Source organism: Gadus chalcogrammus, chromosome 3, assembly GCF_026213295.1.
Source record: "Gadus chalcogrammus isolate NIFS_2021 chromosome 3, NIFS_Gcha_1.0, whole genome shotgun sequence".
Classification (NCBI taxonomy): domain Eukaryota; kingdom Metazoa; phylum Chordata; class Actinopteri; order Gadiformes; family Gadidae; genus Gadus; species Gadus chalcogrammus.
In genome coordinates, this window is record NC_079414.1 from 17,961,711 (window position 1) to 17,973,868 (window position 12,158).

At 40.9% G+C, this 12,158-nt stretch overlaps 1 protein-coding gene across 1 annotated transcript in view; it reads right to left on the reverse strand.

The window, feature by feature from the left end:
- Positions 1–11,802, reverse strand: part of fbxw7 (F-box and WD repeat domain containing 7) — an 82,606-nt gene extending 70,804 nt beyond the window's left edge. The window contains exons 1-2 of the mRNA XM_056586377.1: positions 11,231–11,802; positions 424–482 (exon numbers count right to left, since the gene is read on the reverse strand). The gene's annotated coding sequence lies outside the window, so the exon portion shown is untranslated. The remainder of the gene's footprint in view (positions 1–423; positions 483–11,230) is intronic.
- Between the last annotated feature and the right edge of the window lie 356 nt (positions 11,803–12,158).

Genomic DNA, 12,158 nt, shown 5'->3' on the forward strand with positions numbered 1-12,158 from the left:
GATCCACAGATGTACAATGCTACATTTTCTTGGTCTAGATCTTTTGACTATTGGCTCTGTGACTTGCAAGAGTGTATTGAAATTAATTTGTTTAAATCTTCCTCATAACAATGTGGATATAAAAAAGGTTGGTTGTGAAATTGGCACAATACTAGTCTACTGGACATATACCTGCGAAAATGACTCTTTAAAAATGAATAAATAATAATAAGTACGGTGCCAAGATTTCAATTACAAACTTCAACCTTGAAATTGACCCCCAAGACAAGAGGAATAAGGGATTGAAAACCACTATGAGATTACTCATCCATCACACAAACCTGACAGTCACTTATTGAGCATATGCAGTACGCATAACACCCCTCTATGACCTTTCCCATATTGTTGAGGATTAACTGGAGTAAAATATAAATCTTTACTTACGATTGTGTCTGTGTTTGAGTCCCCTCAAGGCTGGTCCCTACCAAGAGGGCTGGAACTGTCTGTGTGTAGTAAAAAAGAGGGAGGGGAGAGAAGAATGGAGGGAGAGACGAAAGAAAAGGAAAGTGTAAGAAGCTGTCGGTACACGTGTTAAGCAATCAGAGAGGTCATCACGTAATAAACATGACATCAAGCAGACGGGAGGAGAAGGGAGGAGGGGGGAGGCCAGAAATTTGAGATCAGAGCGCAGGGATACCAGCGTTTATCCTCCAAAATGAACCCCAGAGAGACCGTACATACTCTCCAACCGACGGGCCAATCCTGAACACTGATCCGTGATCACACTGAAAAGTAAACGATGTGGTGTGCATGTGAATCAGTGAGGTACACTACATCCTTTGTGCTACCCCCTTTTAATACATTACTGCGTTATTAATTAAACAATCTACATTTGTAACCTTGATTCTACTGCATGTAGATGTGACTTTATAAATAAATACAAATGTGTGCAACATTACCAATTCAATGTTAACATTCACCAACATGGTTTTATTAAAGAAGACTTTACTGAATCACATTGAAACGTGGAAAGTCATGAAACTCACAATCAAGAAGACGATCTCAAGCTCTGTGGGCCCCACTCCGAGGCCCCCCAAGACCCTTCTAACTACACCCACATGTTCAACATGGTAAGCATGAAAAGAATGTGGCAGATAATGTGACCCAGGTAGAAACTGCCTGATGAAATCATTAAGGCCTGGCACTGAAGGCATCAAGAGATAGTACAAAACAATGCCAGATGAGGACAGTGAACAGATATTTGCACAATGAGTGAGGCATCGTGCATTGAGTTGTCGAATGTTGGTTTATCAGTAAGTATAAAGGTTCATTCAAAAACAGCTTGTTTGTGTTAAAAAAAATAATGAATTGCAGTCGGATGGTGTTGGGACAACAGCGATGGATGAGGACACAGCGATCCTGAGGAGTGAGTAAGGATGCAGAGACCAGCAGCCCAGCTGGTGGACATGGGATAACCGTGAGACTGGAGGGGTGGTGGACACAGGGGAAGAACTCTTATTGGGCTTTATGACTCTGAGGCATATGGACTTTATTTGCAAATCAAGCACAAGGGTTGCAAAAGTTGCAAAATACTCGCTGTTCGTTATGTAATATAGTAGCACAAGGCAGCTGGTGGATGTTAGAGTACCCAGACAGAGGGAGTGCTAAGACATGACCAGCGAAGAAAAACATATATAAACTAGCCAGCTGTGAAGAAACACATTTGTGTCCAGGTCTCTGAGGGGAAAGACGGAAAGAGAAAGGTCCTTTTGTTGTATAAGCTTCAACTGGCGTCAAAGAGACATTGAGCATAATGATAAAGTCTTGCCTGCGAGCCATAAGTGAAGTCATTGCTTGAAGCATACATGCTGTAAATAGGAAAACATTAAAATAGACACAGAGAGCCAACATTCACAACATATAGCAGTAAAATAACCACCAATCAACAACCAAACTGCTGAACAAGTGATCCCAATACAGAGCAAATGCTGATTAGAGGTCAGCAGGTTCATTCAACGCTTTGGACACGATGCAGATTAAGGGCAGCTGCGAGAACACACCAAACGGCCAATCCCGGGTTTCCAGAAGTGTCTGAATAAATCGGCTTATATTTGGGTTTACATGTGTAGAGAGTAACCCGAAATTTAACCGAAAAAGTCCAGCAGGGATGGGCTGATACTTTAAAATATTTTTTTGGATTGGGGAAGGGGGGGTGGGGGGATGTAGACACCTTGGTTGCTTAGGGACCACGCATGATTTGGAAATGAGAACCCGAGGAGCAGTTGGCCCATTATTTGGATTATAGAGAGAAAATGGAAATGCTGTTTGGCTTGGTCAGTTAAGGGAGACGTATAGTGAGGAGCAATGCTATGCAGACTAAGGCTTTTGTGCCGTTAGGAAATCCTGTGCAAAACTGAGGGCGCAATCTTTTGTTGAGACATCTTGACGTAAAGCAGAAGGCCGTTTGCTCATTTTGCGCTTGATAGCATAAGGATTTTCTTTGTTGTGAAAACCTCCATTAACCTGTGCTCTCCAATAACTGAAGTAGGGATCGACCGATACAGATTTTTTAGGGCCGATACGATACCGATATTTTTTCATCAGCCTTAGCCGATACTCCGATACGCCGATACCGATATTTAGAGCCGATACTGCTTTTGCTCCCTCAATCATAAAAATTACACTGATAACAAATGTTACAAGTCTCAATTTAAAAAAAGGAACATTTATTGAACTTCAATATAAAAAACAATATTTAACAAATAGTAAAAACAGGTGAGGTAAAACAAGTAAGAAAAATTAGATGAGCAATATTTAACCAATATTAAAAATAGGAGAGGTAGAACAAGTAAAAAAAATAAAAAAAATAAAAATAAAAAAAGCGAAAAAATATCGGCGAAAATCAGCCGCGTATCGGCCGATACCGATACACGTAAAAAACATGAATATCGGCCAACCGATATATCGGTCGATCCCTAAACTGAAGCCTATCAAAGTTCTGTCAATCCTGACTAAAGATGGCAATGAAACAGCAACAGTGATCCAACACGTTTCCCCAGTTCCCAAGAAAAGACTACCATCAACATCTTTGGTTGAAGTGGACTACCTGCCTCATACACCAACAACAACAGGCTTGTATTTTATATCGAAGTACTCAGTGTTACATGTTCCCAATACAAGAAAGGAGGAAATATTTTGATTTCTGTGTCAAATGGTAACCCAGAGGCTTCTAGGAATAGAACTCCATCTCCCAGAGGGCTTTGTGTGAGGCAATCGAGGAGGTGGTACAGTTCTATCCTTACAATTGGAGGCAGCTCTCCCTGTATGTCCAATAAAAAAAAAAGCCCACACAGAATAATGCAGCAGATTTTGGCCACAGGCTAACTAATGGTTCCTATTGTGTTCTGTGAGAAATATCTGAAAGATAGTGCAATCATTTCTAACAAAATGTCCCTTACACAATTGTGTGGATGCAAGAATAATCTATTCAAAGGATGTGAAATTCAGGTTTGTAAAATTTATCTAGGATCATCTGGGTAACGTGTCGGGAATTCCTCCTTTTCCACTTGGTACATGGAGCTACACAATCAACCCATGAATTAATGGTTTAAATTGACATTTAGTAGACTTCCTTTAAAAATATGAGCCAACATTGGGGGTTATTCCTCTTGATTAATAATCCAAGCAGTAAAAAGAGTGAGTGAGTGAGTGTATAAATATCTTCTACGAACCTGGGTCCCTCTTGCCCCGTGCACCAAGGCAGGACACTTGCCCAGGGCCTATGAGGCTATAACAGGGCAGATGGACAGGGCCACAGTAGCTTGCGATTACATTGAGTTAGCCTGGTAATGCCTTTGCAGTGCAACTAAATGCCTTTTAAATTGGACAGCTGGCATATGGATTAGACGGGACTAAATAAATAGTCTAAATATAAAAGTCCAAAATGGTTCACCCAGTTGCTGACAGCTCTGCTCAGCAATGCCTAGCAAGCCGGCTGCAGGGGTATTGGATTTAAGACCGGACTAAATGTTTTAGGAAATTCATTCCTACCGGCAAACTGTCTCTCACCCATTCCATTATACACCAATTTAGTAGACGTCCTAATGAAAATACTGGCCGTGCCTATGTGAACGAGAATTCCTACCCAAATCATAAGACTCACTTGAGCCATGTTAGAGAGCCACAACAAATTTGACTGATTTGAATGCAGCATTTACTAAATCAAAATGACGTACTCTGCGGTTGTATTTACATATAGAACAAGACTTTCCCCATCCAAAATTCACTGCTTGTGACCAGGACATTTTACGTTTCTACCGGTAACTGAGCTCCTCCCGCGTCTCTACAGGTCCGTAAGCACACGTAGTGGCGGGTGAACACAGGATCTAAACTTGTGGATTTGTTTGTTTGTGGGCATCATTGGAGAAAATACCTAACAAAACCAGGTTTGCGGATGATTTACAACTAGACGTAACCAATGTCAAGAATTAACCTGGGGTCATAGCAAACCGGCAAAATCCTTTAACCATTAAAAGCGATCATCAGCAGTTAACTTGGATTTACTCCAGAAAAAAAACACCACCACCAAACTTTTTCACATTACCAATTCTCACAATAAGCACCTTTGAACTTATAACCTACAGCTAGTCAGAGGGCTTGGTTCTATAGGTGTGTTAACTTATAATAACCTAACCAAGTCAGGGTTATATTCAGTAGGTGTGGAGGCTTGGAGGTCTTAAGAGGCTGAACAGACCAAGGCAGGTAAACACTTGATTAACAATAAACATGACATGGCATGTTAAATGAGAGCCAAGACATCCGCGCACAATATTGAGACAGAGATGAGCCCATTGTATTCTGCAAGAGACTCAACCGAGTTGAAATTATTAAAGAGTTTAGACTGGCTGTATTTCTTAAATGTTTATCTGTGGATAATTCAATGCGTTAATGGGCCCCCCACAATTGATGAAGCATTTTCATATCGCATTTTCAACAAACGTTGGAACCTTGCCAAATGACTTAGAATAAACAATGCAGGTCACTCTCATCATGAAGCATTATATACAACGCAGCCACCCAAGAAGGGTAAGATCGGTCCTTGTGGGCTTGTCGAGCTTAATGGAGTTCCACTTGAACCACTTCTCCATTAACCAAGGAGAGGGCGATTTGGAAAAGCCCAATATTTATTGATTACCAATCAGTGATTTCAGACCAATTTGTTGATGGGGGGGGGGGGGGGGAATAAAAGTATCTGTATCACAGTGCAGTCTTCTCTACCTGGTACCCTAAATATCACGCCAGTGCAGTTTGTAGGAAGTAAGTGGGTTTCACATCCACCCATGGTTCGAGTCTGACTCTGTTATAGTGGAGATTCAAAGTAAAAGCGGGTCACACCAGACGAGCTACGGAGCACCGCACAGGGAACGTAGAAGACAGACAACAGGTCGGAAACTTAGATTCTAGGTTATCTTATGGGTTTAATATAATGGGTCCCGATGGAAGACGCATTTGACTGTCAAAAAGTTTGTAGCCGAGTAAATGTTCACTAGATAACATGTTCAGTATTAGTAGACCAGCAGTCATCCTTAAGTTGGACGAGTTCAAAGTGGGGAAAACCGGGGTGTTATGACCTCCTGACTTATGGTCTATTAAACCATGCAATAATTATTATGACGGAAAGTAACCCTGACTATAATTTGTATTCATAAATAATGTTATTTCTAACCCAATATAGCCTATCACTCAAAAATAAAATATTCCTGCAAATAATGGAAGTGTTTTTTTCCTTGTGAAAGTAACACCAGCAATTGTCCAACCAAAGAGAATTTGGTCCACAAGTGCATATATCGACCAACCAATCGACCATCTGATCAGAACTTGACAGCTTTAGTAAAATCAGACACTTTCATCAGGCTTTAGCGTTAGGAGAGCGTATCCTCAAGTGGGGAGAGTGTGTGGAGTAGCTGTAAACTACGAAGCAGAGCAGACAAAGACACTTCATAAAGCAATTCTGGAATGCACCCCCCTTTCCCTTGCAACCACACTTACAAACCACTCTTCCTCCAAGTTTAGACAGTTTTCACACCCTTTTCAATACCATAAACTATCACCTTATAAATCTAATCTGAATTTAACAAGCCAGTTCGGTTTCTGATGAGACTATTTTATACTACTAATGGCAAACTGCAATTAATGGTAAACATCTTCATGAATATACAATAGAGTCCTAACAGTCCTCTAGAGCACTTACATTTTTTTGATTGCAAAGGGAGGCAGCCTAATCAGAACATAAAAACACAACTTTACATCGAACATAACCATTACAACAACAGAATGATGCAACCACAAAAACATCAACAGTAATTGTGGTACACCAATATAGAAAGAAGGACTGCTGGCTTCTGCTACTTCTCTTCACACATTTGTTAAGAAAAAGACATCCGGAGCAACACTTAACCTGTCAGAAACTTATCAAACGGCTATGCTCTGCTGGGCTCGATAAAGAGGGATTTCTTCCTTCCCAATTCAACTATAGTGTTGTTGGGTGTCTTATAAGTGCAATGGGGTTGGATGCATCGCTCAAAGCACTTTCCACTCCTCAGATCAAGTTTTCAGTGGGGACCCCTGGTATTAAGACGATCCTGTTCATATTTTTTCCTTCCTGTTCAATCAGTAGCATTTATAATATTATTTTAAAGTTAAGAATTCTACTCTACATAGATGGACTTCCGAAGAAAGTCCATGAAATAAAAACGTTTAGAAAGATAAATATGTACTTGAAACTGAATAAACCTGGAGGTACAGGGGGCTAACAGGAGCAAGAAGGGACATTGAACTGCTACCATGGGAACCTTGAAAAATGTAACTACTAGCACTCATGATTCAGTTAGAAATGCACAACAAACAAGTTAAAGAGTGACTTTGCAGAGCCAACATAGGCTACAGCATGGAAATGGAATTGTGAGGAAGCTCCTTAAGTTAAGTATCAAGAGGAAGTGGAGAAGGGGGGGAGTTTTTATTATTTATAAAAAAGGAACAGACATATTGGACAAGGCTGTGAACCTGGTCGTATACAAAAACCGGGTGAGAGCTTACTCGTACTGGGTGGTACAACATGGCCTTTGACGCGCTGAGCAACAGAGCGAGAGCCAGACGCCTTCAAAGTCGACAACAGAGGGCTTGTTTTAACGGCAGTAGCATCAAGCTACCAAAAAGTCCCCCCATGTGTTACATTTATTGTTATTGCCTTGCTCAACGCCTTGACAATAGAGGCGATACCGCTTCTACACAGTACCACGTCTCAGGTGACGCTACCATATTAGTGTAGACCTTCACAACAGCCTTTGGACAAGAGAAGAAAAAACAGGCACGTGTAAAAGACGGCCTTTTATTTTGTGTAGTGTCATCTGGAAGGCAGATGAGCACGAGGTGTTGGGAGGAGAGGAAATGTGGTCACACAGAATAGACCCTGTTAACCACACAGAAGGTGGCGAGATGAGATGGCAGCAGGAAGGTATTGGACAGAGATTTGCCTGGCTTCGCTCGCTTTCGTCAACTGCAGCGCTGTCTGTGAAGGATTACCCTCTTTAATACACCTTAAGGCATTTTGATCGAGCTGCCAGCTGCCCCCAGTCCCCCTGCACACAGCCACCTGTAGTAGAGCTTTAAATTGATTTAATAAAAATAGTAAACGCCTTGTAACATTGCTCAAATACAATCATGTAATTCTTTGTTTATAGAAGAGTGAGAGGGTATAAATAATACATTTACAGCCGTTGATTTAAAACCTTTAGGAATATAAATATCATAATAATATTCACCATTATTTTGTAAATCATTAATGCTTTAGGTAAATACCTAAAAGGATAAACACCTGACCCTTTGGCAATTTCTCATTTGACTGTTCAATGCAGACAGAAAAACATACTTGGATCAATGAATGCTCTGGGGTTGCCCTGCTTAAGAATGTGGGTCTGTGAAACTCCCTGTGTGCCTTGCTCAAAGCATTCCTACAGGGAGCTCTGACGCCATCCCTGCTTCAAGTAAATAATTCAGTGCTCAAAAGAGGAGTTGAATTTGTCTCTTTCAAGGCAGAGAGGCACCAATCATATCGGTTTTTACTGCACGGTCACATTTGTATGTTAAAAGTTGATGTGTTCATTCAAAAAAGGAGGATGTGCATTGAATTCATTCAATTGTTTGTTGAATGCAATTAGTTTAGAGGACTACCAAAGTGTATATTGTGCAATTTGAAGTGCACATTTAGAGCAGATTGTACAGTTTGGAATAGGTTTTGACATCCTGCATTGCATAATATATTATCCCCATACATTTCCAATAGCTCACTGCCTTGACCAGTTGCTGCTTTAACACCAAAAGAAATAATAGAAAAATGATTATTTGTGTTGGTTTTAAAGTGCTAGCAGTCTGACTATGAGGTACATTGATGACGAGGGTTACAAATCTAGTAATAGAGGCACATTATCCAGGTCTTGATGTAGAAATGAATGGTATGAGAGGAGGTCACGGACTAGCCTTGGAGAAGCCCACACACACACAATGAGTTACCATGTCAATAGAACAACGACTGGGAGAGGGCTTCCTTTAAAAAAAAAAAAGGGGGCTTCATCCTACAGCAGCACTACCACTTGAAACATTTTGGTGGGCTTTTGAGAGGGAATCGGTTTGGGGGATGGGTTGGAGGGGGTGGCAGGGACAGATACAATTGTGTTTGGGCAAGACATGGAAAAAGAGAATGAGGGGGTCAGAGTTAAGAGCACCAGCACATTCAAGCACACCCTTCTCTGATCACAAAGCGGGTCAGTGACGGTGGAAGCTCGTAGATCAACTTTAAAGTGCTGGGAAGTATCGTCTTCAAGTGCTGAGGGTACCCCACATATACTAGAATCATGACAAAAGCAGTGGGCTGGGATGAAAATACCAATTGTCATTTTGTTCCAATCATGCCACAAGAATAAGCTAAGAATTAAAAAAATAAACAATTACTTAGCCATTACATTTTTCCACTCTGGCAGGTAAAGAAGTAGATGTTGGACCCTGCGTCCCAACAACCCCCAAAAAAGGAAAGACCAATTCAAGTATGATCAGGTCTCTTGTAGCACGTGAACTGCCCTGTCCCCTTTCCACATCTCTGATTTGTCCCAGCGCTACGTCAGGCACTGTGTTCTCGCCACGGCTAGCATCAAAACTGAATGCCTTTGAGATTCCTTCCCTCTGCTCATGACCCAATCCAGCACTGTGTGGTAATGCCTTGAATTATTTACACACTCCTCACTCCTATCCTACACACCAAAAACTTAGTGGGGGCCAGTCACAATTCAAAATAAATGCATGCCTTATGTTCTGGTGCTGGATTCTTCTTTATAATATGCATTTCAATTAGTAAGAGACACTTAACTTGGTCCCATGAGTAATATAAAACACCTGTGTGCCCATTACATTTACTGTACGAGTAATTTATCTATTCACTGTGCAAAAAGCTTTGCTATAACAAAATCAAGACGTCCATGAAGAGAAAAGACAGAAGCACATGTAGGTATAGGGAAGTGAAGTGAGTAGAAAGAGAACACATGTTCGAACCAGGGAATGTATATGATTTATTGTGTGAAAGGACAGGCTGCAGGGCAGTTGATAAGGGAAAGGAACGATGTGGACATCAGTCCAATCCAGTGCTACACCAGTTGCATTTATGGGCCATGTAAGAAGAACTATCGGAAGAGGTACCACTTACAATCCCTCATATTGAAATTGTAGACCTATTCGAAACTACATTTAAACAAAACCCATGGAAGAAATGTTAATACGGTCACGTCAATCAAAGATGCAATGTAGCCCATTACATTTTTCTTCAACACTTTAACCAAAGGCCTTGCACTGAGCCATGTGCTGTGGTCACTGCCGCTATTCCTTCATCAAAATCTGGTATTACCAGTCATTTAGCTCCTGTTAACGGAGCTACAACTCCAAGAATCGAAAGGGAAAAGGTGAAACTTTAAATAGGCAAACAGCTTTCAATAATACCCCAGGTATAAGCTCCCTGATTACAATTTTACGTATAGTTAATGGCCATTAGTTGTAATGTCAACATTAAGGCACCAATTTTAATTGTTTTGAGCTGTACTGTTCATAACCAACTTCCAAAAAACATGCATCTAGTTTTTGTAGACGATGTACTCCAAAGTGAAAGACAATGGAAGGATTATTGCCTGCCCTCTCACTTCAGAGTGTTGGCTTTTGCCCGATGCACGTGGGGTATCTCTGCATCTAGCAAAGTAAAATATGAATGATACACATTTTGCTATGGCATGGTGATTTGATTTATAACAAATGTTCGAATTTTGATTAGCCCAGTTAACGTTATCGCCATTTCTGAGCAACTATACTCGAGTTTATATTGTCGGTTTAACGCGGATTTTCTAGCTCAGCAGGTGGATGTGTCAGGAGAGATAACCCTTCTACAGCGCACACAACGCCAAAAGTACACCCGATTACAGTCTGACAGACACTCAAATAACTAAACTCACCCTAGAAACAATGATATTGTTGTAAATGAACATTTAGCTGTCATGAGTATATGTTTAATCCAAGCGCCAACCAACAAAAACATTAACGCAATGGCTGTGTACATCTCTAAATTACCTTTTCAATTCAATATGATTGTTGATCAGCGTCGTTTAAAAGATAGTTATGGAAAAGTTAAGCCCATTCCTCAAAGTAACGAGGATAAATACATCACAGCATTACAAGTCATGCTTCCAACGCCAGTTTTTAGTAGCATGCCTCTATACCTAAATGCATGTTACACATGTTATCCATGCGTACGTCGGCTATCTATGCTATACCTTTCGAATTGATTAGTTCCATTACTAGAACATATTAAACAGTTTGTGTATAACTCAGTCCGGTCTTCCAAGCAGATGAAAAGTCAGGGTACCAAGTTCCTCCACAATGTGTTGTGGAGTAAAACATACATAAACTAAATGTACTAAGTGTTTTAAGTAATGTATTTTATACCGACATATATTGACCTTTGCTACAATAAGAACGTAGGGTCCTGAGAAGTAATGATAAGTTCACTTTATAGACTATCTTAGCTTGTCCACAGGCTTTAGAATAGTGTAGCCCGCTGGCTAAAGCTAACTGATGCTACACTCGGCCCACGATCCGTCCGATATTAGTGCATTGTAGTTCGGATTTTGCGTTCAGGTGATTTGTTGTTTATTTTGCTTACCTTGGAAACGTGGAAACGAAGAAACAAACTCGTTTGCATGCGTCTATTTTTCACTCCAATTGTAAATGATGAAATCTTCCGAGTCCTGCTGTGTCCAATGCTAAAGCCTGCGATGCTATCTCCGCTTTTTTCCAATCTGGTTTCCCACCAACACAACAACTCTGTGGCTAAGCGAAGGTAGCTAGCGCTAGCATTGCTAACATGCTAACACGGAGAAGGCAATTAGCTAGCCGGTTGGCTATCCCCTGTCGTTAGTACAATGCATTTAACGATAGCAACCAATATTTGCGTGAGCCAGCTAGCGAAACACGGCGACAGCAGTGGGTCTGTCACGCTGACGACTGGCCAGATCTACGAGTTCACTAAATTCCTTCAGTAACAGTGATCTACATCCGACTGTGAGAGGAGGCTACATCCAAGACTGAAAATGTGCTTTGCCTTTCATCGCCTCTTCAAGAACTGCCGGGATAGTTGGACCGATTTCTTTCCAACGACTCGTAAATGTGTCGCGAAGTGATGATGTGGATTTCTGTCCACCATGTGGCGCTGAAATATGATGTCTTTGTACATAATACTTGAAATGTGCCTGGATGGGAGACGGCTGTGAAGTCACCTTTCACAAAATGAAAACATTTGTTTAATTGGCAGGCTTTAATTAATATAGGATGGGGGGGGGGGTCTATGCTTTTCACCTGGAACTCATTAAAAGCATCCATATTCTATATAAATATTATAATAAACGTGTTTGTTTGACATTATGTAGGCCTATTAGTCTGTTGCTTTTCCAGGGTGATTTTTTGAGGGGGAATTACTCCCTGGATTTCCCATGATTTGACATACACAAAGAAATTTCCCCACGTTGATATATATACAATTCGTTTTTTTATCAAACGATCTAAACCCATCTGCTAGTGAGTATCTTGCATTG